The sequence below is a fragment of the Tympanuchus pallidicinctus genome, unplaced genomic scaffold, assembly GCF_026119805.1.
Source record: "Tympanuchus pallidicinctus isolate F22 unplaced genomic scaffold, pur_lepc_1.0 scaffold1, whole genome shotgun sequence".
Lineage (NCBI taxonomy): Eukaryota > Metazoa > Chordata > Aves > Galliformes > Phasianidae > Tympanuchus > Tympanuchus pallidicinctus.
In genome coordinates this window covers 80,509,956-80,535,549 of record NW_026294618.1, presented here as the reverse complement: position 1 = coordinate 80,535,549, position 25,594 = coordinate 80,509,956, and the positions used below count along the sequence as shown (strand labels likewise).

Here is a 25,594-nt window from a genome sequence, read left to right as displayed (position 1 = left end):
GAAAGGATCATGTGCAGACTAAAATTGTTTTGTGGCATTGGGCCACTCACGAAAAAGATTGCCTGGATGCATTGCAAAATCAGACCTCTGTGTCCTTTCATATAGCCACCCAGATCAAACACAGAAGATAAAGGATTTTCCCAGCACTAGAGAAACTTGAGTTTCATCTAGTTAAAATATTTCTCCCAACTTCAGACCATCTATAAAATTTTGTAGTTTGAATAAACAAGTTTTTCCTTGTCTGCCTCTCATGTGGGAGATAAAGACCCTTTGGCTGCTTGTTTGAAATGTAAGCAGAGTTGCAAATACGCCTCTCTTCTGATACAATCCAAAACATTCTTTTGCATTCTTCCTACTGTGGCCAAACTCATTCACATGGACCTCCCCAGCAATGTTAACACTGAGAACGCAGAGATTCATTTCACCACAAAGTGTTTTTGAGGAGGACAAATTCATTTTCACTGGAAGTTTTACGGTGTCTGTGCCCACACAAACAGCCTGAATGGGCACAGACATAATTATTACTATTCTTCTCTAATGAGCAAGGCTAATCTCTCCTGTGCTGCCGCTTGTAAATATGTTGTCATTGCTGGTATGGTCATTCCCAGAAGGGACTGAACACGGGATGCTGAGCTCACAGCAATTTTTACAGCTTGGCTTAAGGCTGTGTGTCTGATACCTGAAGCTAGAAGGCCAGGCTCCACAGCCTTAGGAGTGTTGTGTCTTGATTCCTGATGATTGTACACTTGCTTACCTACTCATGGTTGCAGCCAGGTTTCAAACCGGCATTTTTTCACAGAAACAAGTAAATTGCTTTACAGATCATCATGTTTTCTTGTCAGTGGTGGAGTACTTTTTTCTTCCTCAGTCAGACCAAATTTTAGTACCAGACGTATACAAGAAAATCTGCTTTTCTTGCTTTAGTGTTTTATATTAGTACTTGATTTTGTTTGATGGTGAGCTGCAGGAGTTGCAGTGATAGATCAAAGAGACCAAGTTTCAGTTATGTTTAATTGGATTTCACTGACTAAAAAGATTCCCAAGTCCAATAAAGCAGTGCTGAAAGTGCCTATTTACCCATACTTTTTTCCACAGATGATCTAGAGGGGAAAAAAAAAAAAAAGAAAAAAAAGCTAGTGTTCTCCTTTCAGAAATGTGAGACATGGGAGTGCCTACAAACATGACAGGAAACATTTCCTTGGATGCATTGGTCATCTCTGTAAACCACATTTTCCTACTTGTGCTGTGCAGATAGGGTAGAATTCATCCTGGTTGAGTCTGTTTTGTAAAACTGGCTCTTCTCTTATATGAGAACTTGGAAGAAGAACGAGCTTTTCAGGTCCTGTTTGTCTGGGCAGGTTGGGACAGGAAAGGTTGCACAAAGGCAGATTCAGTCCCAGCTGGTCTCAGCATGGAGCCCTTCTGCTACCGGAGCAGCTCTCTGGGCACAGGAGCATCAGTGTTACAGGTTGTTCTGTGTTATGTCCCTGTAGGAGTGGGAAGAAATGGACTTGTTCCTTTTGAGGACTACAGAGATAGCAGCAGCCATTGGCTTGCTTTTAGGAGCATCTGACAAAAAGACACCAGGGTGAGAGTGAAGGTGGAATGATGTACTTGTTCCTTTACTTGTTGTTGTTTACTTTCATTTCAGATTGTTGAGCTGGTTACTGTGTTACCAGGTTCATCTGCTCCTGCTCTCAGACCTAGGCTTGTGCAACCAGAGAGTATGTGGGAGTCTGCACAGGCAGGAGCTGTGCTGCAGCAGTTTGAGGTGAGGGAGTCTTGAGTGAGAGCAGCAGCTCAGTGCCAGGATTGTGCCTTATATGGCTGCTCGACGCCTGCAGTGCATCTCTTGGTATACAGCTTATGATAAAAGCCTTCAGGTGCTGTGTTCTTCCACAGCTGTATATCAACTGCTGTTTGTTAGGCTCTGCACACTGAGCTGTGCTGAATGTGGGCCAAAAAGAAGTTGCTTGCTCGGAGTCACAGCTATTGAACAGCCAGCCCTCAGACATGCAAAATGCTGCCAGAATCCCTCCTGCTTCAGCGAATGCCTGAGGTGGCCAGTGCTAGCCAGGAGGCCTCCTCTAGTGGCTGGCTGCATGTCTCCATGCAGGTGGCCAGTCTCTTCCATTTGGGAGCAAGGAGGGCAGAGCACTCTCAAGATGTGATTTCCCATGAAGATTACATGTTGCCAAGGTCAGGCTGCATCTTATATCAGGCCTCTTACGTCAGGTCGCTTTGACTGAGAACATGTTCTTGTTCGCAGGGAGAAAACTTCATCTGTATCTGGACTGTGGTGTAATGCAGAGCGCCAGGCTATGAATGCTGCCAGTGTACTGTTTGTTTTAAACACCACCTATTTTTGTTTTCAGGGCTCCTTTTTTAACCTTTCCGGAAAATGCTGCTGTGGCCACCATCCACTATTCTGCTTCTCTAATGGCTCACCTACAGTGAATCACTCTCAGAGAATGGCCCTGTTTTTAATTGCTGGACACTGCTTTTCTGCAAGAAGGGATTTGTAAACTGCAAATATTTGCAGCTCTCCAAACCCACAAAAATAATGTTTGTCAGTGCTCTAGAGATCAATGTTTAAACCATACAGTCTAGTGCAATCAGAAGGATGTTTTTGTTTATTAGGAATATATTTTAAAAGTAAACAAATTAATTTATAGATAGCTATATAATTACACTCACACACACATACACATATATACATATATAGAGTCAATTACAGATGTAAATATGTTAGGCAACTCTGGTACAATGAAGTTATGTCTTAAAAAAATACATAATTGTATGAGGTTCTCATTGAATATTACTATAAGCAGACATTTTTATAAATAACATTTGAGGCCTCAAATAAAACTTCTTTGTTTCCTGCCTCAAGTGTCTGCCAAATTATTTTTGATTCTTGGGAGACTAGAAAAGTGGAAAGCTTTCTCCAATCCTTTGGTTACACTGCTACCAGATTGTGCAGTTGGATTTGTTGCTTCTTGGTTCTCACTCTTATCTGAGAGTGCTTCTTTCTCATCCATTCTTGAGCTCAGCCCATGCCATGAACAGCAGGTATTTGTACATTTTTGTTACTACTGTAAGTTTTGCTATAAATTGTCCCTTGAAAATATCATTGCTGTCTCGACATTGCTTTTACTGCATGGTAGAGCCCAAGCTGTTTTTGTTTTGTTTGGAGCCCCAAGATCTTTTGATGCAGATATTGCAGTTTCTAGCCTTTTTGTGCTTGTTAAAGCATAAATGTGTTATGAGACCATCTTAAGAAAAAAAAAGAGGCTGTTGAGTGATACATCCAGAAATGAAGCCACCTAGGGATACGTAATGAGCATCAAGGCTTGTATGCTCATGGCCAGTTACTTGGACTTTGAAGTTGGGGTAACAAAGCAATGAAAGTATGCTCAAATTAGTTGTTAAATTGTTAAGCTAAAAGGAGATTAATTAAAACATCATAAAACACTGTTCTTGAAAAGGAAATGGAGAAGGCACTGGCTTCTTGTTTTTACAGCAAATATAATACAGTGAGTCTGTGATGAAGAGTTCGACCACAGCAAATTCCTGGGGGTAAACATAACAACAACAAAACAACAGAAAACAGGGATTTTCTAGTCTGCATTTTACAGTAGCTTTCAGAGGCTTATAGTCACATTAAATCAGATGCTAGCAAAAACTTGCTAATTATTATATGTGTGAACATATAGGCTTGTCTGGAAATTGTTCAAGAAAAATTGATGCTCTGTGAAATATATCATCATTGTGTCTTATTCATTTTTAATATATTTTCTTTACTTTTGAGGGAATATATTGATGCTTTAGTAAGTGCTCCTCTAAAACACTGTGATGTTCTCTAGCTGGAGGTGGGATGGGCTGCTGTAACAAGTAGGAATCATCTAAAATCAAGTTATAATCTAAAATGTTTCTTTTATATTTTACTTGCTGCTGTCTCCTGTTCTTCAGAATGAAAGAAATTTTATGCAATATCTCCACTTCTAAGTTACTGCAGGGGAGACTTAGGCAAATCTCAGTGTAGGACTTACTCTTTACTAACAGCAATTTTAAAAGTACTTTGGCCAGCATGATAAATTATGTGTCTCTGCAGAGGCACTGAGGAGTAGAGTAGAAACAAGCCACCCCAACAATTCTGACTTCATTTTCTGTTTTGTAATGCTTGTGATAGTTAATTGCAGACTGTATATAAAATAATGTATAGGATAAGAGAAATCTCCATATATCCCAAAACTAAGCTGTTGTTGCTGCTACACTGCATAACTATTATACACAGTGCCAAACTGTTTTGGCTTTTTGTACCCCCAGAAGGGTGCAAAGAAACAGAAAATAGGGTGAAGACAACTGTTTCAGGCTATCTGCACATTTCTTCTAAGAGACAGAAACTTCTGCCAGAAAAAAATCAGCTGCTGGAATTATTTTAATCTCTTGTGCTGAACTTTCACACTTTATTTTGAATTTTTCACTGTTGCTGCCCTGAACATGGCATATATTTCACATTTCTTGTCCCCGTTTGCTCTCTCTGCGTGTCCAGCCTGCTTATACCTAATTCCACATTTCTCTTAGCAGCTTTCAAAGAGATGGTGAGAAATGACCTGATGCAGTCTAGAGGCAGTAAAAATATTTTTATTCACTGATTCTCATAGATCGTTCTGAGAGCTCTGGCCAATGGGTGATATGGAAACACCTAGGGTTTATAGATTATTATTCCTAGCAGATTCATATTGAATATCCTTTTTAAAATAAACTCACAGCCATGCACGTATGCCTTTTAGAGTAGAACAGAGCAAGATAACCTTGCACTGAGTTTCTGTATCACCCTGCTCTTACATTTAAACTCTTTTGTTTTAATCAGTTACTTCTCACAGTCATTATGAGGATTCATTTTTTAATGACATTCACTAATAAGTATTATTTATGTGTGATACCCTGAGAATAAGTAATCTCATTCTTTCTGAATCTCTTTGCTTTCTTCTGGTGTTGAGTTTAGCAATTGCTAGTGACAGTCAAAGTTTATAGAACAGTTCTTGGTTTTACAGGAACAAAACGTCATGGAAACACCACCTCTCAACTCCATCCCTGGTAGCAATAGTAAATATTTGGTCAGAGTGTACTTTCCATTCGGCATCTCTGGGCTGTTTTTTTGGAAAAGTCTTGCATTTGCAATAGTGTGATCACACACTGATAAAGTAGACCTTCCCAAAGTGCTTCAGTAAGCTGTTATAGAAAGAAAAATTAGAGGAAGACATGGAAAGACTTTTAATAAGATGCATGAAACCATGAGGTCTTCTTGTCTCTACATATCTTTAAGGCAGATAACAAAGTGGGGCAAGTCATTCTTGCTTTGTCTGATTTTTTCCTCTGGATTTGTACTGAACTTCTTATGAAAGTCACAGAAGTACCATGTTCTGAATCTTACTGTTCTTTATGATTTAAAATGATTTAAAATCATTACACCTTAATCAAACCTACGGCTCTTAAGCAATTTGTTGTTCCCACATTTGCATCTGACTAGGAAAGGCACCCCTGTAGGGAACTGTGAGTTTTGCAGGTCCTCAGCTGTGAAGTATAGCACAGCAGGAACCACTGAGCTTGATTGACATTGCTCATTTGCTCTTTAACACAGCTGCCTGCAAATTCTACCAGGAAATGTTTCTGAGCCATAACAGATTTAGTTGCTGTATGCCTGTGATATACTCTGGGATCTCCTCTGCTAGCTCTTGCTCCTGATTAATACAGGTATGTGCTTTGTAGCTAAAATCTGTTTGGTCCGTGACTTCTGGTTGGGAAACCTGGTGTATCTCTGAGGGGTGGCCAGGTTGTATGCTTGTCCCCTAAAAGCTGTGGATGGAGGAGAATGGGAAGGGGGAAAATAAGGCTGAAGAGCCTCAATGCCAATTCAGTGTTACATAGGGAGGCATTCTGTTGGTATTCTGTATGGCCTTCTTGCCAGGAAGCTGAAGGAAACCAAAGCATAGCTGAGAATTGAGCTGGTTGCCTTTCATCCCAAATATAGACAAAAACTATACAGGAGCAGATACACGATGTGCTATTTTCTCAGAGGAATAGAAAAAGACTTATTCTTTTAAATCTGTGCAGAGAAATTGCATTCCAGGGAAAAAGCACTGATAATAATCCACTATAAAACCAAGATTAGAGTCCAGACAAAGAGGACTGGCTTTTGTTCTCTAAACAAGAAATTATCCTACACAACCCATTCAATAGAGCATCTGACCAGGTAATTAGAGTCCAAATTTCAACTTTCAAGGTTTTGCTGTGTATTACTCTCTCTTTGTTGTTTATTGCACAAGCTCAGGCGCTCAGTGATAAACTGTTTGCTCTGTGGCCTTGCTGTGGTACATGGAAAACTTTCCATGACTGTACTGCTAGGAACAGAAATAGCTAGGCATGTTCCAGGCGGCTTTTGGAACAACTCAGTTTGAATCCCGATGAAAAAAGGGATTGTTCAGAGGCTCATCAATATTCTGTATGACTTGTTTGTTTCTCTTTAAATCCGTTATATGGAAGAGCATGAAATGCTGGGAAGAGATTTTATTTCATATCCTCCTGGTAGCTTTTAGAGTCGTACACTGCCATGCAGTTCATGAACAAACTTTCTTCCAGGGTTAAGCCAGGGGAATGGATTTGTTTCTTTTATTATTACTTAATTCTTTTACTTCAGTTGTACTGTATTGAAGGAGAAAGACATTATCTTTTTTTGTTTGTTTTTAAGCAGTAACATTTTGTTTTTATATTAACTCTATGTTAACATATTGGGAAATGTAGTGTTTAACAATTTTTTCCTTCTGGAGTTTTCTATATGCAAAATTCTCTTTCAGTATATACTAAGATCTGGTGCTGATAATTCAGATACAGAGAGCTGAGAGGAAAATTATTGTTATTTTTTCTGCTTCAACCTGTCTGTTGAAATCAGAACTGAATTAATTCCCCCTTTATCTGCCCAAAATTTCTTAGGTGAATTCTTGTGAGCTTCCTGACTGCTTCGTGTTCCTTTTACTTCTTTGAAGGAGACCTTCAATTCCCCCACCTTCATCCTCTTTTTGTTTCCCTGGGACATAAGCCATAGGACTAAAAGAAGTGGCTAGAGCATGTGGATATAGACGTGTATCAGATTTACCTGAAACTGTAATAGGTTACTCCTTGTTCTCCAGGCACCTACAGTTGGCACTAAAAAACTGGTCTTGTAACTTTTATCTTTAAGAAATAGTGCTTTGTAGTTTATATGCCAAGAGTTAGAATGCTCATTGCTTAACTTTTATTTCTCCTGATCGTAACAAAATTTCTCAGACAGTATTTTGCATCTTAACATTGTTTAAATAATCTTTCTGGTTAAGCTGATTAATCCTGGATGGATTTACTAATCTGGGGAGGAAAAACTGCCAAAGATACATAGCAGAGTATTTCCTAACTTCTTTTGTGTGAAGACTGTGATTATTTCTTTTCTCCTCCACAGGCATATCTTGAGTGAGCTTTGAGAAAATACTTATCTTGTAAATGAACTGTAGTCAGCTGAAGGGACTGAAGGAAACTAAACCATTCTGTGGTTGACAAAGAGACATGGGATTTTATATGGGTATAAATCTGCTGCTGGATTTGGGCTTCCACACTAGCTGGATGCTAGTTCTACTAGTAGAGTCATCATCTCTATTAGCAGTTTGAATTAATGGTTTTGTTATAGAAGAAAATATTTAGACAACTGATGCTAGACAGACTAAACTTCCTTTTCTGCTGAAGTATTTGTAGGAAGTGGTACTTCTGAAGTGGGTGCACTTTTGTTCAAGTTTATCCATCTTCTGGAAAACCTGGAGGCTTGAGGCCCTAGGTCCATCTAAACCACTTCAGCGTCGTTCTTCTACTACTATTCTCGTCTGTAAACTTGTAAAGATGCAAGAATGTTGAAAACCATTGGTCAAATAGAAAAAGGTTGAACATTAGATTTCTCGATAAGGGTTCTCTTCCGTGCACCTGTTTGTGTGGTCACATTATTTGCCTTGATGATAAAATCTTTTAAACACATTATGTATTTTAGAAGATCCTCTCCTCAGGTATCCTGGATCCTATTATCTTGAGTTCATAAATCATGCTCTGTCACAAGCAGTTACCAACCATGTCACAACTCATTCGTAGTCCATGCCTTCCTGTCATCAGCATTATAGTGTTTCTGTATTTCATGTGTTTCCATAGCTTGTAAATAACCCATGTCATGGCAGCGTGGCAAAGTAACCCTGCCTCCAGGGTAGACAGTACTATACTACAGCTTTTCATACTCTTTCCATATGCAGCACCATCACAGCTGAAGTTTCCAGGAGAAATCTTATCTAGCTTAACATCAATCCTATTCTCAATGAACCACAGAAAGCAGAACCTTAAGCTAAATACACTTAGGAGGAAAAATACATCAGCACTTCCGAGCTTTTTGAATTGGAAACTTGGAGGTCTTGTTATGATGGATTCAAGATTTCCAGCTGTGACACTATGACCTGCTGTTTCATTTTGGTGATATCACTTCATAGGATATAAGCAACTTAAAGTTTCCCAGGACATCATAATGCTGTTTAATAAACAAATAAACTAGGTCTTACACTGCAACTCTGGACTCAGATCGGTTAAAACAGATCAGTTAAAATGCTTCTGAATGCGTATATCTCCTGGGGCGTTCAGATTCTGTGAGCCACTCAGCTTTGATATGGAAAAACATCAGGATGCTTCTAAGTTACCTTCCTCCTAATTCATGCTAGAGGACTGAAGAAGGCCCCATCTAATTGTTCAAATGTAATAGTGATGTTTAAGGAAGATTTGGGGAAACTGAGGAAAGAAGTGTTAATGGATACAAGGCCTCTGTGAGGATGAGGAGAAGCTTCACTGAACAGGTTCCAGAAGGTCCTCTGCTTTTGGTAAATAATTTCCCTACATGTAGATGCAGCAGAAAGTCCCTTCTCTGAACCTTTTTGTGCCAGATGAGGAAAAATAAGTGAATTTAAGCTTACAAAATAGCTGTTTAGCTGTAGTTCTTTTGCAGAAATGTCACATGTAGTTTTGTGGCATGGAGACATTCCTATGAAATTCAAGCTAGTTTCTCTCTGTGTTTAGTTGATGATGCCAGTGCCCTACACAGCCAGCCTCGCTTGTGAGATTCTGCAGGTGCTTTGCAGGCATGTGGAATTAATATAAACTGCCCAGGTAAAAGATGATGATAGCCAAGGTTAGTTATGTACCTGAGCATTATGCTTTTGGGACAGTATTTAAGGTGGGGACCTGGCACTGGGGTTGAACTAATGTGTTCTATCTTCACAACTAGGAAGAGTGTGGCTGCTTATACTATTTATTTAAGCAGAAAGCCCTGCAGGGTGAGAGGGAATGGGATGGAAAAAGCCAGTGGCATCAGGATGGGATGGGAAAGAATGAGCTGAAATGAGGTTTTGCTGGTTTGCTTTCTTAATAATAAGTTGCATTTCTGGAGGCTCTTGTGGGCAGTGAAAGGCAGGCATAGGAAGGAGGGGGCTGTATGGAGGTTATAACATTTTTTCCTTCTCCCCTTCCCCAAGGAGGACCGACTCAGATTTTTCACATGGTGTTTATTCTGGCTTTTTTTTTTTTTTTTTTTTTTTTTTTTAATACTGCACTCGCTCTTGTTTAAATATGTCCTATAAAATATTTTCCTTTTTTCCTCTGCGTATAACCAAAAGCAAAGAGCATTGATTTTTGAGAATTCAGGTCAATGTGAAAGAACGTCTACCAAAAAAAAAAAAGGGCAATCTGAGTGAAGAAAGGAGAGTTATTTTCGTAACTTATTTCCTTTGTACAAATTGAACAAGAAAGTAGAACAACTTCAGAAGTAAGATCCTGCTACTTTCTCTAAAGAAAGGTTTTTTTCAAGCATGTTGCATCATGAAGAAATGGATTTGCAGCATTAGAAAATCCTGAGCCATGTAATCGAGATACCTGAGAAACATCATTGTGAGTGTACTGCATAGACAGTGGAAAATCACCAGCGTGCTCCTGAGCAGCCCCACACCTCCAGAAGTCCAGGGTCTGCCGCGGGGGGAGCTGGGGACTGCGAGTTAACCTTGGCTGAAATTGTAACTGGATGTTCTGGAGACTTTCTGCAACAGCAACTGATTGTATCTTGTGGATAGATAAAAGTGGATGGACAGAAACATTTCTCTTCTAGCAAAGTTTTGCCCAGAGCAGTAATTTACTGCAAATCAGGGGAGTAACTTTTTCCCCTAAAGATTAAACTGTTACAAGAAATATAGAGGTGCTTTTGTAGTAGGATGACTTTTCAGGGCTGTAACCATGGAGTAGCACGCGCTGATGCAATTAACCTTTTCACTGCTGTAGGAAAGCATGTGCGATCTGACAACAAATTTCTTCTGAAAATATTCCCCTTTTCAGGCATTGCTACTTTGGTTGTCTATCTAATTTGTGCACTGACACCCAGCTGGATCAGGAAAATGCTTTGCATGGGGGGTTTTTAAGTCCTGCTGTGGGCACTGGAATGTTTTCGTACTTCACCTCTTTGCAGCCCACAGTGGAAAGGAAAAGAGGTACTGGAGAGGGACGACAAATAATGCTAACTTCAATTTGGAGAGTGTGGTAAGCACCATAATGCAGGATTTACCTCAGTTTCTGGCAGCTGGGTGTTGGATTAAGACTCAAAGTATGTGGGACAGAGAATGTGATGCTCTCACATATTTTCCTTCAGAGATTTTTCATTAAATGTTTGTTAATTTATTTCTTAATCCCTTCAATGAAGTAGGAAGATTTTCTCTTCAAACCCTTTAAGATGCCTTTTGATTATCTCCACTGAATTCAGAGACTCAGACAGTGCTTTTGCTAATCCAATTTAAAGACTAGCTCTGTCTTTTAAATTCAGGAAAATTATAGATATGAGATGGATACTGTCTAAACGTGAACAAAACTTGGTGCACAGGCTGCACTTGTTTTCAGATGCGTGTACTGTGAGGTACCATTGATATGCATGGCTGCATATCAACCAGCAGGCAGATGTGCCCCTTTCAGGTCGTGTCTCAGTGAATGGCACTGCATTCTTGCTTACTAAGCTCTCTTGCAGGAGTTGCTGTGAAAGGAGGAGAAAAAAAAAAATAAAAAACATTACCCAGACATTGTTTACTGATTGCCAGCTGATACATTACAGTTCCTTGAAGCTCAGGCTATTAAAAACCTGAAGAATCATTGCTATGAATAAGTTCTGACCAAAATGTTTTCTCATTTCATTTAAGCTTTTATAAAACTCTATTCAAAGGACATTCTAATGGAAATAAAGCATTAAGACTTAATCTCTAGTGGAAGTTACTCGAGCAAAATATCTAATAGAGGCAGACGTTTCAAACTGCTTTCACTGGTGTGCCAAGATCAGAGAAACTCGTCAGGATTTCAGTTTTACTTCACCCTGAGGATGACATTTTTGGCTATTCATAATGAGTTGCACTACAATTTAGAAAAATAAATAAATCAATTAAAAAACAAACAAACAAACTACAAATGTTCCAAGAAGAGGAAATGCTTTTTTTCTCTCTAATGCTATTTCTGAGCATATTCACCTGTTTTCCTTTCTTTCATATAGCTTGAGGGATCTTCTTCCTATTATCAACTTTTGCTACACAGAGTTATGCAGCAACAAGTATTATGCTGACAGAAGCACACAGAGTGGAAGAGAATCCCTCCTGATCACCTCAGTGACCATTTTGTCAAACCTGGTTGGTAAACCTGAACAATGTGGCCCTGAAATTGCAGAAGCATTCTGTTGATGTTGTTACAGTATCTCCTAGCTCCTGAAGAATAATGCAGAAAACAAAAGGAAATTGAGGTAGCTTATGGTTAGTTTAGGTTTTACCTGTGTATCTGTAGGGTTTCCTGAATATACTTTTTTTTTTTTGAATACTTCTCTAAAAATCGAGGACAGAACAGTCTGAAGAGCTGTTTCTTATTCAAACTTGCACACAAAATTAGTTTGTGCATAAAAATAAATCTCATTCTATTGCCAAAGGTTAATCCTGATGCTGTGTGCCCACCAGTCATTCCATTCCAAAAATGCATCTTGCCTTTCCTTTGAACTCATGTTCTGGATAGCTATTTTTTGTTGGCCCTTGAAGCTGACCCTCATATAACAACATACCATCATCTTGCAATGTATCACGCTGTAGAAAGCTTGGGATGGAGCTAAATGTTATGTTGGTCAGTGGATAAACCAAGATTTTCCCAACAATCATTTTTTTTCCCTCTGATAATCACCAGTGACTTTGAAAAAACAAACTGTTCTTGGATTCAAAAGACCATCTCTCAGAGGAGTTAATGTAATGGCTATGATGCAGATGGCTGAGTGTTCTTTCTTAGTTCAGTCCTCGCTTAACTGCTTTCTTCAAAGTCAAATACGCTTGGATGTATTCTTTGGATTTGAATGTTAGGAAATGGAAAATTAAAAATAATGATGTAGGAAATTCCCATCTGGGAAATCTGTTGTGTATTCAAAGCACCTTAAATTGCAATGTTGCACTCTGTGGCCTTGACACATATTGTACCTAAAGATCAAGCTTGTATTTGAGCTTTCGCAAGGCTTTTGTTGAGGGGGTGGAAGGCCTCAAAGGGGATGAATTGAGCCCTACTTAACTCCATTGGTCTCTGTAGTTCTGGCATCTTGTCCTTGTGCAGTTCTTCCTTTCGGAAGGGGCAGAAACATAGACTATTCCTTGACTCTAGTTGCATGTCCACTATCATGTTTGCTCCTTTAACTCCTCTGCAGAATATAATCACAGCAGTGAGAAAAGGTGCGAAACAGATTACAGAATCACAGAATCTTAGGGGTTGGAAGGAAGCTCCAGTGACACTTTGGATAGCAATGCTTGTATTGTCATCTATTCTGGAAGAAAGCTGAATAACTTTTGGGCATCTACTGTGAGAGTTTTTCTCCCAGTATTCTCAGTGCTCCCAATACTGATTTTTCCACAGGTTCCTTTTGTATCTTTCCACAAGTCACAGACCATTTCTGATGACCATCTAAAAGGCAAGGCTAAGTTGATCTTTCTACACTTACTTGTGTGACCTGGTGTAGGGAACCTGCTATCTAAAGTGTAGATCTCACAGAAATCTCAGTGATGATGTTAGCTGTGTGAGCATTTTATGAGGAGCTGAATGAAAACAAAGCCAACATTTCCCTTCCTAGGGAAGTGTAAGTCTGGGAGAGCAGCAGCCAAGGAAAGCCTGCAGAAATATCATGCAAACTTACTTGAAGTTGAAGCTGGAAGGGAGAAAGAGTTCCCAGGGTTCAGCAGGAAGGAGGCTTGGCAGCAAAGGTGGTGCTTCCTCTTAGTGCTCTGTTTAAGTATTCTGACTCAGTAAATGCAGAGGTCAGAAAGAGAGGAAGCTAGTGGTAATATATAAGATCTATATAGGGGTAGGGTAGCATAAAATCCTTCTCTCTGGATAATTGATAGGAAAAATATTAGTGTGCATTTGTGGGATATTTCTCACATGAGCCAGATATCTGGGAAGGAATTCTGCTTTCATGGTCTCCTAGATGAGTAGTGCCATAGCCTATGCTGTAACTAAATGTATCTCTGGTTATACCAAATGGCTTATCAAAGTTATTTATCTGCAGGTTACCAAGAACAATTGAAAGCAATGATTTTATGTAGTTTTTGTTTGTTTGTTTGTTTGTTTTTTTCTCTGTGGTGCCATGAAATCCAGAAATAAGCAGTATTCTGATTTAAGAAGAAGCTAAAATCTGAACTCTGTCTCTTCTCAACTTTGAGTTCATTTTTTTTTAAATAACTCCTTGCTGTATTTTTGACACACTGCAGGGTAAAAACTTAGGCTTTCCCCTAAGTTTGGGCACATTAAGTTAATAAAACAGTTTTACAGGAAATGTGTTACTTCAGTTTTACATATTTGAACACTTAGCAAAAAAATAAATAAATAAATAAAAATTCAGAAAGCAAGTTGTGAATTTAATCTTGCTCTTCTGCACTGTTAGTCATGGCTAAGAGCTTTCTGGTGCTATCCAGCAGCCGTGAAGTACATGGGCAGTGCAGTTAGCAGAGTGGTTTTCAATACAGTGAGTTTTTTATTTGTCATACACTCATGTTGAATTCAGCAGTTTTAGACTTGTTTTCTAAAGGCATCATTAGACTTTAGCCTTCACATTTCTGTAGGTTATTATGACCTTCAGTTTTTCTTCTGCTTTTCGTGTCTTCTCCCTACTCAGATGACCCACTCACCTGTGGGTCTCAAAGAAGATTATAAGATTTCTGAGGTTAGATACTTTGCATTTCACCTTCTTTGCAATCCTTGAAAGTGGACTCAAGCTTTCTCCTTGAGGCTTTCAACCCATGAACCATATCCTGCATTAGAACAAACTGATACAACTTCACCAAAATAAATGCTTCATCTGACGCAAAGCCGTGCTGATTTTATTTTATCCATTCCTGAAATTATCTTGCAGGGCTCCTCTTGGGGATCTTGGGTTTTTGTGAGAGAGCTTTTTGGTTTTGCAGTCTGTTGGTTTTTGCCAGTTGTACATTTCCAATGATGCTGTTCCCTCCTTCAGCCCTGATCACCATTACAGGGCTGCCAAACCTCAGGCAGAGATATCAAATGTCAGTCAAATGCCACAGCAGAAAGCTGGGTTTTCTGTTGTTGAGGTTAGGGTTGTTTTTCTTCTGGGCTGGGGTATGTTTTTGGAGCTAGAGTAAATATGTTCCTTTAATACCAGTAAAAACATGCCTTTGTTTCTTGAGGCCTATCTCTTTTTGAAAATTTTGTATTAAACACAGTGAGCGCTCTTGACATTGGCCCAGAAAAGGTACTGATTTGTTACTTCAACTTTCAAAGGCCCTAATTCTTCCATGGAAGAGCTTTGGGCAAGCTGTATCCTGATAGTGTGTTGTTTATTTTTTTTGTTTGGGGTTGTTTTTTTTTTTTTTTTCCAATTATTGCTTGGTTTTGTTTTCAAATCTATAAGCAAGTTTCCTCCTGTAGTTCAATAAATTACTTATCTGTAAGTAAAAGTACTTCTGGCAGTTCTTTGCTGCTTTCCCTTGCATACAACCACAAGTATCTGTTGCTGGAGAAATAATGAGAAAGTTAATCTTTTAGTGCAGGGAAGTGTTGTATTCCTACAATACCTAAATCTTGTGAAATAAGCTGTGTGCCGAGCACGATAATCCCACCACTTGATTTAAGAAAGTGGCACAGAATTTAACATGCAACTTAGCCCTGCAAGCTAGCAAGAAGCATCAAAATCTCCGTGCTCTGCAGTGAACTGCCTTGCTTTTCTTGCTGTTGGATCTTTGAAACAAGGAACGTAGGAAAACAGAGAGGAGAATATGGCTAACCAAAATTTTGGATGCCCCTGAGGAGGAACCAAGTGAAGCAGACGAGAAAAGCCTAATGTGCTTTTAGGGCATGCTAAACAAAATATTTTTAGAAGATAGGGAAGTATATTCTATAACTATATACTATAGTATATATATAGTATATACTATAATATATATAGTATATAGTTATAGAAGATAGGGAAGCCATTGGATGTGGCAAGGATAAAGTTTCAAATGTACAGTTAAGAACACTTAGCTTGACAAAAAGCTTAATTTGAATTCAGTCAGCTGTAGACAAGGATTAGCACGCTGCTTGGAAGAAAGGAATGGATTGAACGTTTTCCTGTCACTCCTTACTAAGAGATAAAAAAGACCTTGATAAGTTTAGCCTGGCGGGCAGAAGCTTAAAACAGGACAACTGTTTGTAAATGGATTGAAGGGTTATATATCAAAGAGGGAAAAATCCTATGCAAGAGGATAGTATTAGCCCCAGATCGAGTGTTTATTATCTAATCATAAATACATTTAGGCTGGAAACTGAAAGGTTCCTAAAGACTTCCAGAGAGCTGCTTCAGGCGGTAACAGGGAGCGAGAAGCTCAAATCACTGGAAGATCGAGCAAGATATGCTTATGGAAGGGATTGTGCAACTAATTTAGAGAATTCCCAGAGATAAGAATCCATGTATCTCTGCCAGGTTCAAAAGAAAACTAGATCATTGCTTGCACTGTATTTATCTTTTGGTAATCCCACGCTTAGACTACTGCCCCTTTCTTGTAGGGATCAGCAGAGATTTGTTCCCCTCAAACTGTTCCACAAACTCTGTTTAAAGAATTTCATGCTTATTACAGGGATCTGACACACCAGCTTCTCTTTTGCTCCCTGCGGTATACAACTGTGTTATGTCTATGGTTACCAATACTGGGTAGGCAGCATATGGGAGGCTGTACCTGGGCATCCATTGCCTGCTGTCCTGGGATTGTAGGATGGATGTTCATTCCTGCAAAAATAGAGAGATGCTGGTTTTTATTTTTCTTCAACAAGGTGTTGGTCATCCAGTAGTGCTCCCCCACCCTCTGTTTATACAGACAGCTTATGTCTTTAAAAGCTATTTATTTTGTTGTTTTGAACATTTCACAAGACACATCACTGTTTACTCAGGCAAAGGCCTAGAGTACAACTTAGTTCTTGTCATGCTGTACTGAGTCCAAATATATTTTGTCTTAGTTATTCTTCCTTTCCTGTGTATTAAAAAAAAATAATAAAAAAATACCATGGGAGAGGAGCACTCTCTGGATTCTTTCCATATTCATTGTGTCCCAGTCATGGCAGAGCTGTGTGAGGACACAGGGACTAATTTCCTCACAATACGCAAGCAAGGAGCAGAGCTGGTTGCTTTTCTTCTCTGGTAGCTTTTGGATTTTGACTTTCGTCCAGGTGAGGTAGCTGTGAAACCTGGACAAGTCATACTTCTATCTACAAGTTTACGTTGCTTACCAGTGCATAGTTATTTCCTTTTTTTAATGTAGAGTTTGTTGTTTAAAATCACTTGCTGTGTAGCCAGCTGCTGTACACGCTTTGAGCTGAGGGACGAATCAATCATAGAGTTGTAGAATGACTTGGCTTGGAAGGGACCTTAAAGTTCATCTAGTTCCAACCCCCTGCCATTTGCAGGCTTGCCAACTACTATATTAAACATTAGATGAAAACCTTCAGCCAACTACAAAGTCTCGTTGCTGTACTTTTCCTTGCAACCTTTCATACAGTCATACTGTTGTTATTGTGCAGAGAATCCAGCAAGGCTATAATCACCATTAAAGAGGGTGTTTGGTTTATGTTTAGTTTGGGTTTCACTATTTTGAGTCAGATAGGAAAATATTTATGTCAGTTTTTTTAGTACAGGAATCATCATTTATGTTTATATTTGTGGAGTGAACACAGCCAGGTCCCTGCAGTGCCTGGTGCTCCTGTACAACAGCACACAAGTATTTACTTTCTTACTTTTCTCATCCCTTGTTACATTGGTCAGCAGGTAAGCAGATTTCATCTGACTGAGCCGTGACTCAGCAGAGAGCTGTTTGTCCCTCTTGCAGCCTTTGGCTCAAAGGAAGAAGGTGTTTGCTGAGATCTTTTATCTTTATGTAGATCTCCTGCACCACTGTAGGAATCTCGGACTGTCTCAATCTAAACATGGCTAAAACTGCTGCTGTGGTTGGAAGCCATTAGGAAATGCAAAGTTGGGTATATATACACAACACTGTTTCATCATCAAAGCACCTGAAGAAGACTGTATTTCCACATGTAATACAGAGATCTATGTCTTCCTATATCTTTCCTCTGAGGATGAACTGCTACTTGCGTTCTGCAAACAGATGCTTGGAGGGAAGAAGGAGGGAAGGGGAGGGATGTCTGTGTCATCACAAGGCAGGTAACAGTGTCATAGTACAAATGGGTGCTGTTGACCTTGTTTCTCAGGCAAGTGCTGATGAAATATTTCTGATTTTTGTTTTTTAAAAAGAAAAAAAAAAAAAAAAAAAAAAAAAAGCTTGGTGATCCAGTATCTGAAGTGTTTCAAAACTTTATTGTACAAGCCAAATATTTCCAGCTGTTGCCTTCAACTTATTTCCCACAGCATCTTGGCCTGGGTCTGCTAATGATCTTTCATTGTTGATGGCATGAGATATCAGCTGAGCCAATGTTTATGCTCTGCAGAAGGATATCCCTCTAGCCTTACTTCATTAATGATTTTAAAGCTTGTTAACCTGTTTATCTTCAAAGGATGGAAGCTTTTAACGCTAAATAACTTGGGCAGAATTTATATAGATTTGGATAATGAGTACAAATGGATGTCAGTCTCCAACTTGTGTTATGAACTGGGAGATACCGCGCATAGAGTTCAGTTGCTACATAGTGAGGTGAGTAAGGTTAGAGAATGTACACGGGTGTTTTAAGCAGCATTGCATCTGCTAACTCCAACCCACTGAGTGTTTCCATCTTCAAAGGAAGCAATTGCTAAGATACTTGATAGTGGGAGATTTGGTGATTGTTTAATGTATTTTCTGTGATCATCTGTGTGTTGTCTTGTGGCACAGTGTAACTTACTGAATGGTTTAATTTAAATGCAAAGCAACAGGAAATATCTTTGCAGTGTGGGATCAGCTGCTTCCTCCAGTGAGATTTTATAAAACTGTATATGCAAAGCAGTCGTGAAGTTTAGATGCATAATCTCTTGTATATCATTCTAAAGTTCTTTCTTAAAGAGTTGATGTCAAGTTGTTCAAAACTGCAGACTGGCTGTTTTGTTATTATTCTGGATTTCAAATAAGTCTTTAGAGATTTAAAAGTGAAGGGAGTTTTGCTTTAATTTTATTTTCCACCATTTGTGCTGGTTCTGCTTGCATTTTAAACTTCCTTTTGTTCTGGATATGAAAACATTATCACCCAAACTTGGTTGTTAATTATTGTAAACTTTTACTCAGGGCTTTGCAGTTACCAGTGAATTAATTTTCCTGATGCTTGGGAGTGTTATGCGTATCTTAGAGCCCAGAGGTGTTGATGAGACATACCTAAGGCCATAAAGTGTGTCAGCAGTGTAGATGAGGATTTAATTTGAGAGCCTTCTTTGACTCACTGCAGTTAATGTGCTTGTGTCAGTCTGCGGGCTTTGCGCATGAGCCAGAATTTGCAATGCTGTAGAGATTACATCTTTTTTCTTTTATTGTTCTAAAACAACTCTTTCAGGCTGTGTTCATTTTCCTTTGAGAAGTGGATATTTTTAAAAGGTTGCTTTCTAGATAACTGATATGGTACTTTTGCTTGAAAGGAATCCTGATTTACAGCTAGAACAAAGCATTAACTATTCCAGTAGCAGCCATACAAGTTAAGATTTCAAGAGATGAAAGTCTTCTCCCACAGACCAGGTGGAAAGACATGACCTGTTTTCATTTCCACTTGCTTGCCTGCTGAGAATCCCAGAAGCAGTTTGTTCTGCTAAATCCTGGGGATGATTAGCAGATGCTATAAGTCAGAGCCAAGGAGGCAACTAACATCTTGGTGGGTGTGTGTGAATGCAGCTTCAGAACTAACAGGTTCATTGCTTTAATGAGTTTCTAATGATCCTCTTGGAGCCAGCACAGGCAGATTCTACCCAAGAGGCCTGCTGGCACTCTAGCTCCCAAATGCAGTGCCCTACTCCTTCTTGGAAGATGAGGAACAAATCCTTCCTTTAATTCTAAAAATGACTTAAACAGAAATTCCAACTCAAGAAATTGTCACTTGCCTTGTCATCAGTAGTTCATAGCCAGTAGTCAGAACAGAATATAAGGCATTGCACTGAAATGTGATAGAAGTAGCAGCTCACTGGGATATAAGGTACTTCTGCTTTATATTTGCATTCATCAGCTGTTTTTCTGCTTTTAAAGGTTGCGGACTTGGGAATACCACTGGCTCTGCATTCACAGACCTGGACCTATGCTTAGGTGCATGTCTTTATGACTACGATGATCTTTTTGTTTGCTTTGACAAGTTCACTTGGGTTTGCTTTGGTCTCTGCTTCAGAACATTACACAAAACTAAAAATTTGTTAGAAGAGAAATATGGTATGGATGGGGAACTGACTTTCCAATCCTTCCAGTCCAATACTTTTCCTTGCTGTATCGCTCAGCAACTTTCTCAGATGTTGCTGAATGAAATCTGCAGCTCAAAAATGCAGAGCTCGATTTTGTAGGTGAACGTGTTGTTTTAAGGCTATTTGCTTGAGTGAGGTAACACTGCCAACTAGTGGAATGATTCCTCTCAGGGATGAGAAGGTATCCGGACCAAAAAAAAAAAACAAAAACAATTTAATAAAAATACATGTAAATCATAACAGCTGTTACAACAGTCTCACTAGTATGTTTTCAGACAGGGAAAAGATTGTGTTTGTGAAATAAGGCATTTCAATTGGTGGAACAAAAAGCGTATCATTAGATTAATGACAGGGTGATCTTTGACCGTGCACTAGATCCTATTAGGCTTTTTCTTTTTTACAAATTAATTAATCTCGCCCATAGTCTTACCATTTGTGCTAGTGGTTTCAAACTGGGAGAAAAGAATACATATTATACCTATCTTATTTTCGCAGTAATATTTTGGGATTTCTTTCCTAAAACCATGCATTTGCAGTGAGGCTTGAACAACTCGCTCTGGCTCCTGTTTAAAAGTGAAGGCTTATTCTGTAACAACGAGGAATATTCTTCCGAAAGAGAACAGAAAGCTTTTTTTCTCCTCCCTCACACTCAGTCTTAATTTCAGATGTATGTCCCCTACTGGAGTTCATGAGATGTCACGCCACAAGTTTCTTTCAGACAGTAAGTTTCAAATATTCACTTAGTTCAGAAAACTCGCATGCCAATTAACAACTCAATATCATTAGGTTATAAACAAAATGTCCCAGATTAGGAAGGCACCTTTCAAACACTGCTACAAACTGGTTAGAGTTAGGATAACAATTTTCACTTTGTGTTAGATGGGCATTTTCAGGGGTGGCTGTCTATAAGTACTCTCTCTTCCAAACCTACTGCTTTCTTGATGCACTCTGTTTCTATCAGCACCCTGATGTTGGGGTACTTTATTATTTTGGTGCTAAGCTATGAGAAATATTCCTGTATTTTTCTGAGCAACTGGCTTGACTACCTGCCTGCCTAACATTTGAAAAGCAAGCTCTCCATGTCTTATCAGTGTTTATAATTATTAATTTTGTGTTCCTAACAATTTTGAGCCTATCTATATTATTCATCATGTTTTATGGCTTCTGCAAATAATAGTGACCTTATATGTTCTGTGAAGTCAGCTAATTTGCCTATGCCTCTTATTCCTGGCAAATACAGCACAGTCATCTGTATTTTATTGCATCCAAAGGCTAGCCCAGTTTATTTCTCTGTTGCTTAATGAACTTTGGATCAGCTCTGTGATCTCCTGCATTTAGCCGTGATGCTGAGGTTAGAAGCTCAAATTCTCCTTGCCATAGAAAAATGTGGATCAAGCCTAAAGAAAATATTTGGGGGGCTAGTTTTGTTTTGCAGTAAAGCTCTAAATCTGTAAACCCTGTAACCATAGCTTGTTTACTTATTTATACATTCATATGTGACAGTTTTGAAGATCGTACACAAACAACCTTCCTAGAAACATCTTTCTAGAATTAGTGCTGAATTTGGAAATCCTCTACGTTGCTTGTTTCTTACCCCTCTTCAGACTTGTTTTTTGCTTCTAGACTCTAAGCTTCATGATTTGCATATTGCTTTCATTATTCACTTCTCTTTATTTTTTAGTTTTTATTTTTAGCTCAGAGACATCAAATACTGATTGCATTTGTGGATAAGATGTACTCTTGCATTCTCGCCTTTTGTAGCCTAAAGGCAGCGTAACCTCATGATTAAGCCTTAGGTAAAATATAGAAAGAAAACTGTTCCATGATCTCAGCAGCACTAACCATTAACTATGCGAGTGGTTATTTTTAGGTAAGAAGGAAGGTGGAAAATGACTAACATATTTTTCTCACCTGTACTGATACATAGCTTTTATGGAGGCAGGAGGACAGAGGAGAGAAAGATATACTATTGCTTTCTGTGATCTTTTCCACCTCTAGTCCCAAACAGAGGAATTCAGAACAAGTCTCTTTCCATCACAGTTTTTGTCTTTCTCCCCTCTCGTGACCTTACATTACCAGCTCAAGATAAAAGAGAAGGAGGGAGTAGAAGCTGTTCTCAGTTGACCATTCTTCTCCCCATTGTAGCCTTTCTTCTCTGCTTCCTGGCAGAAGAATGCTGCTTTCTTGCTTTTGGGGTTTCTCAGTTGCTAGGAATTCAAAATATTTGTGGCTTTAAAAAAATAATTTTGGAAATTGCATCAGTGCTGAGGCCCTGGGGCTGGAAATGCCAAGCGTTACCTAAGTGGAATACTTGGCAGCTGAGCTCGGCATCGTGTGTTGGGAGACAAACCTGGGGCAAGAGGAGCCAAGCTCCAAGAGTAGAAGGGCCCCCCAGCATTCTCTGAGTCAGAGTTAGGCCTCCACGAAAAGCAGCCCACACACAGATTCTGGTGGCAAAAGGAAACCAAAGATAACATGGATAGGTGAGGAGGTGAGGAGCAAGATTTGTCTGGTAGAAAGAAAAGATACTGTTGAAGAAGGAATAAAGCTGTGGGAGGAATTGTCCCTTCTTCACATGGGCATAATGTGCATTGTTGAGGGACGCACAAACTAAGGGAATCTTGCCATCTCTAGGGAAGTCTTAAGATGTTAATATTCCTGTTTTCTTTGGCGTGTAAAGGAAATATGTTTGTTGTCTTAAAATTGATATTTCAGTAATGCCAACAGAAGAAATTGTAAACTGTGTATATTGATGAGGAAAGTAGTCTATGCATGTGACATCTATGAGAGAATCTGAAGTAGTTGAGTGCGTCCTAGCTATTTGCTGTATATGTTGTAAATTCATGTTTTTGAGAGATTTTGATTTTTGATATTTTTGATCAAATAACTGTATCCAGTTTGCAGTTCCCTGTGTGCTTGATGTGCAGCAGTTTTGCAAGCTGAAAGGTATCATAAAGGTATCATCTCACCAAAAGGTGTTCACGAAGACTCCCATTAAACAGCTCTCTATCTAGAGCAGCTACATAAATGCACAAACTAGCCAACCCCAACTCCCTGATACCTTCAAAAATGGTAGCATGTATGGTACATGTTACATACAAGGTTGTTTCTATGTGCACTGGGAACAGGATGTTTAAAAAAAGGTGAGTTACAGTGCAGATAATGGTTCTTAATTACTGTTTTCATTGCAAACTCTGAGCTTTCTGTAACAGGTTAGCAATGCCTGGATTTGAACACGAGCTTGAAATTTTCCAAAGGGTTATAGTATTCACATATTGAAATTTTGCCTGGCTTCTTGCTTTTGCCTTCTGTAGCTGAAGAGACAAGCAAGGAATCACGTGGAAGGTTCAGAGGTTGAGGAATATCAGAAAAGGGAAATTTATTTTTTAAGAAGAATACAGCAGGATAAGATCTTTTAAAATAGTTCTTCCAATGAAACAGGCTTGTCCCTGCTACAAATAACTCCATCATATATTGATAATATACTCCAGCATGCCTTACTACCACACATTACACCCACACTTGAAAGCTATGCTTAAAGCATTGCACGACAATATAAGTCTACACAAGCAACAAAACCTGAGCAGTGCTCCAGTATCCAGATAATCGTTTGCAACATCTACACTGACTTGCTTGTTAAAGTAGTAAAGTAGTGCTCTTGTCAGTATGTTGACAAACAAGTTGCTTTGGATTTGGATGGTTGCTAATAAAAATCACACTTCTTCAGCCATCCTGACTAGTTCCTGCTTTCTCCGGCAAAAGAATTTTACATTATCAAGAAATCTTATTCAAACTGGAAAGAAACTGGGTATTGGCCTCTCATGCTGTCCTTGCTAACTGCCACATGGCAGTTTATGCAATGGTTCCTCCACACTAACTGAGAAGGTTTGGCTAGAACTGCACAGGATTAGTCACTGCCAGTGATGGAAAAATGTTCAAGGATATATTCACAAATATTGCTCAGTGCCATTTTGCAACAATATATGTGAAAGAATTTTCCTGTTACTATGATCATGTCTTGCAAATAACACCAGCCTGCTGCAGTGCAGTTGTTCATACACAGCTCTGGGGAAAATTTTATTGCCAGTTTTGCAATCTTCTCAAAATCCAAACCAGGAATTTCCCCTGTTGGTTCTGCTAGGTCTCTGATGGCTTGCCTCATGCTGTTGCCAAGAACCTGAGGTTCCAGGGCACCATTTCTTACTGTCTAGAGATGGAGCACAAATGTGGCATGTGTGCTTCTCCAGATGTTTAGGAGAATGCAAGTGTAATGCAGACCTGTAACGTAAGCTCTGCTCTGATGTCTTTCCAGCCTTCCAGGGATTGGTTAAGGGAAACACTGATCTCCAAAGTTTTCTGTCACTCTTCTACCTCTAGATGAATTCTCTTCTCCACTGTCTACTTTTATGATGAATTAGGGCAGATACCTGCAAAGTATTTTCTTGATAAGTATGACTATCCTCTTCCTCAACTCACTATTTTCTTTTGAATACCATTTTGTTCTTGTTGGGGTCTGGTAAGTGCAGGCTGAGCTTTTGAAATCATGGTTAAATGAGGAGGGCTTAGCCCTTCCTTTTGTCCTGAAAAGTCAGTCAAGAAAGGCTTTAGCTGACCACCCAGCTACTGAGGAAGAACATGATAGAGATGCACACATCACCAAAGCTGAGCAAGAAGATCTAAGAATCTGCAGTGGGTTCGTGGCCTGAGGCAGGGACTCAGGAGGGAGAGGAGTTGCAGATAAGGGTGAGCACATGTATGGGGTGGGATGAGCTGGAAAAGAATATGGGAGCAGGGTAGAAAATCGAGAGTGGAGGGAAGAGTGAGAACAGAGTGGTGCGAGTTTCCACAGTGGATTGTAGGATCAGAATGAAGATTTGAAATAAGAGGATCTTATGGGGAGAGACTCTTGAATGGGAGAGTCTGTGCATTCTGTGATCAACTTATGGAAAGGTGAGAGGAGGGGATATGGAGTCTTGAAAAGGAGTGCTGAGAAGGAATTTGGGATAGGAGGAAAGCTGGAAGGAAAGGGAGTGATTAGGACAAAGGTAGAAGTTGTAGAGTGGAAGTAATTAGGGCATTCTAGTTCACAGTGGCTCACTGCATGTAGGTAGGTGAGAAATATGACTGGGACAGAAGAGGGAGTGGACTAGTAACCTGTTGTGTGGGTCAGAGGCAGGACAAGTTAAGAGGATGCTCAAGGCTGCAGGGACTTATGACTTAGGAGTGACTGTGACTACCAGCAGGCAATTCTTGTCCCTATTCATCCTCCCTTCTCGCTCAGAAACCTTGGAGCAGAACTCAGGAAAAAGAAAAATCTAGACTCACTTCCTTGCTTCTCTCCTGCCCTTTCCACTTGCTCAGACTATCAGGAGTGTCCTGAGAAGCCCTTTTGCCACCCTTCTTCTCTCACGCTATGAAGGAGGCACACCAAGCAACACAGCAGAAACTCAAACTCTCAAAGTCCAAAGTTCTTGCTGCTTCCCATTCCCTGTAAGGGAATATTTGATCTTTGTTTGACTGCTTCCTTTAGATAAACTTGGGCTTTGTACATGTGCTCAAACATTCAGAGCACAGTTCAGAGTTATGACAATAGCC

At 39.4% G+C, this 25,594-nt stretch overlaps 1 long non-coding RNA gene across 2 annotated transcripts in view; it reads left to right on the top strand.

Annotated features, from left to right (window-relative positions):
- The first annotated feature begins 5,656 nt into the window (after window positions 1–5,656).
- LOC128086990 (uncharacterized) overlaps window positions 5,657–25,594 on the top strand; it is a 435,001-nt gene continuing 415,063 nt past the window's right edge. For both annotated transcript variants that reach the window (XR_008209629.1, XR_008209627.1), the window contains exon 1: window positions 5,657–5,757. This is a non-coding gene — a long non-coding RNA (uncharacterized LOC128086990). The remainder of the gene's footprint in view (window positions 5,758–25,594) is intronic.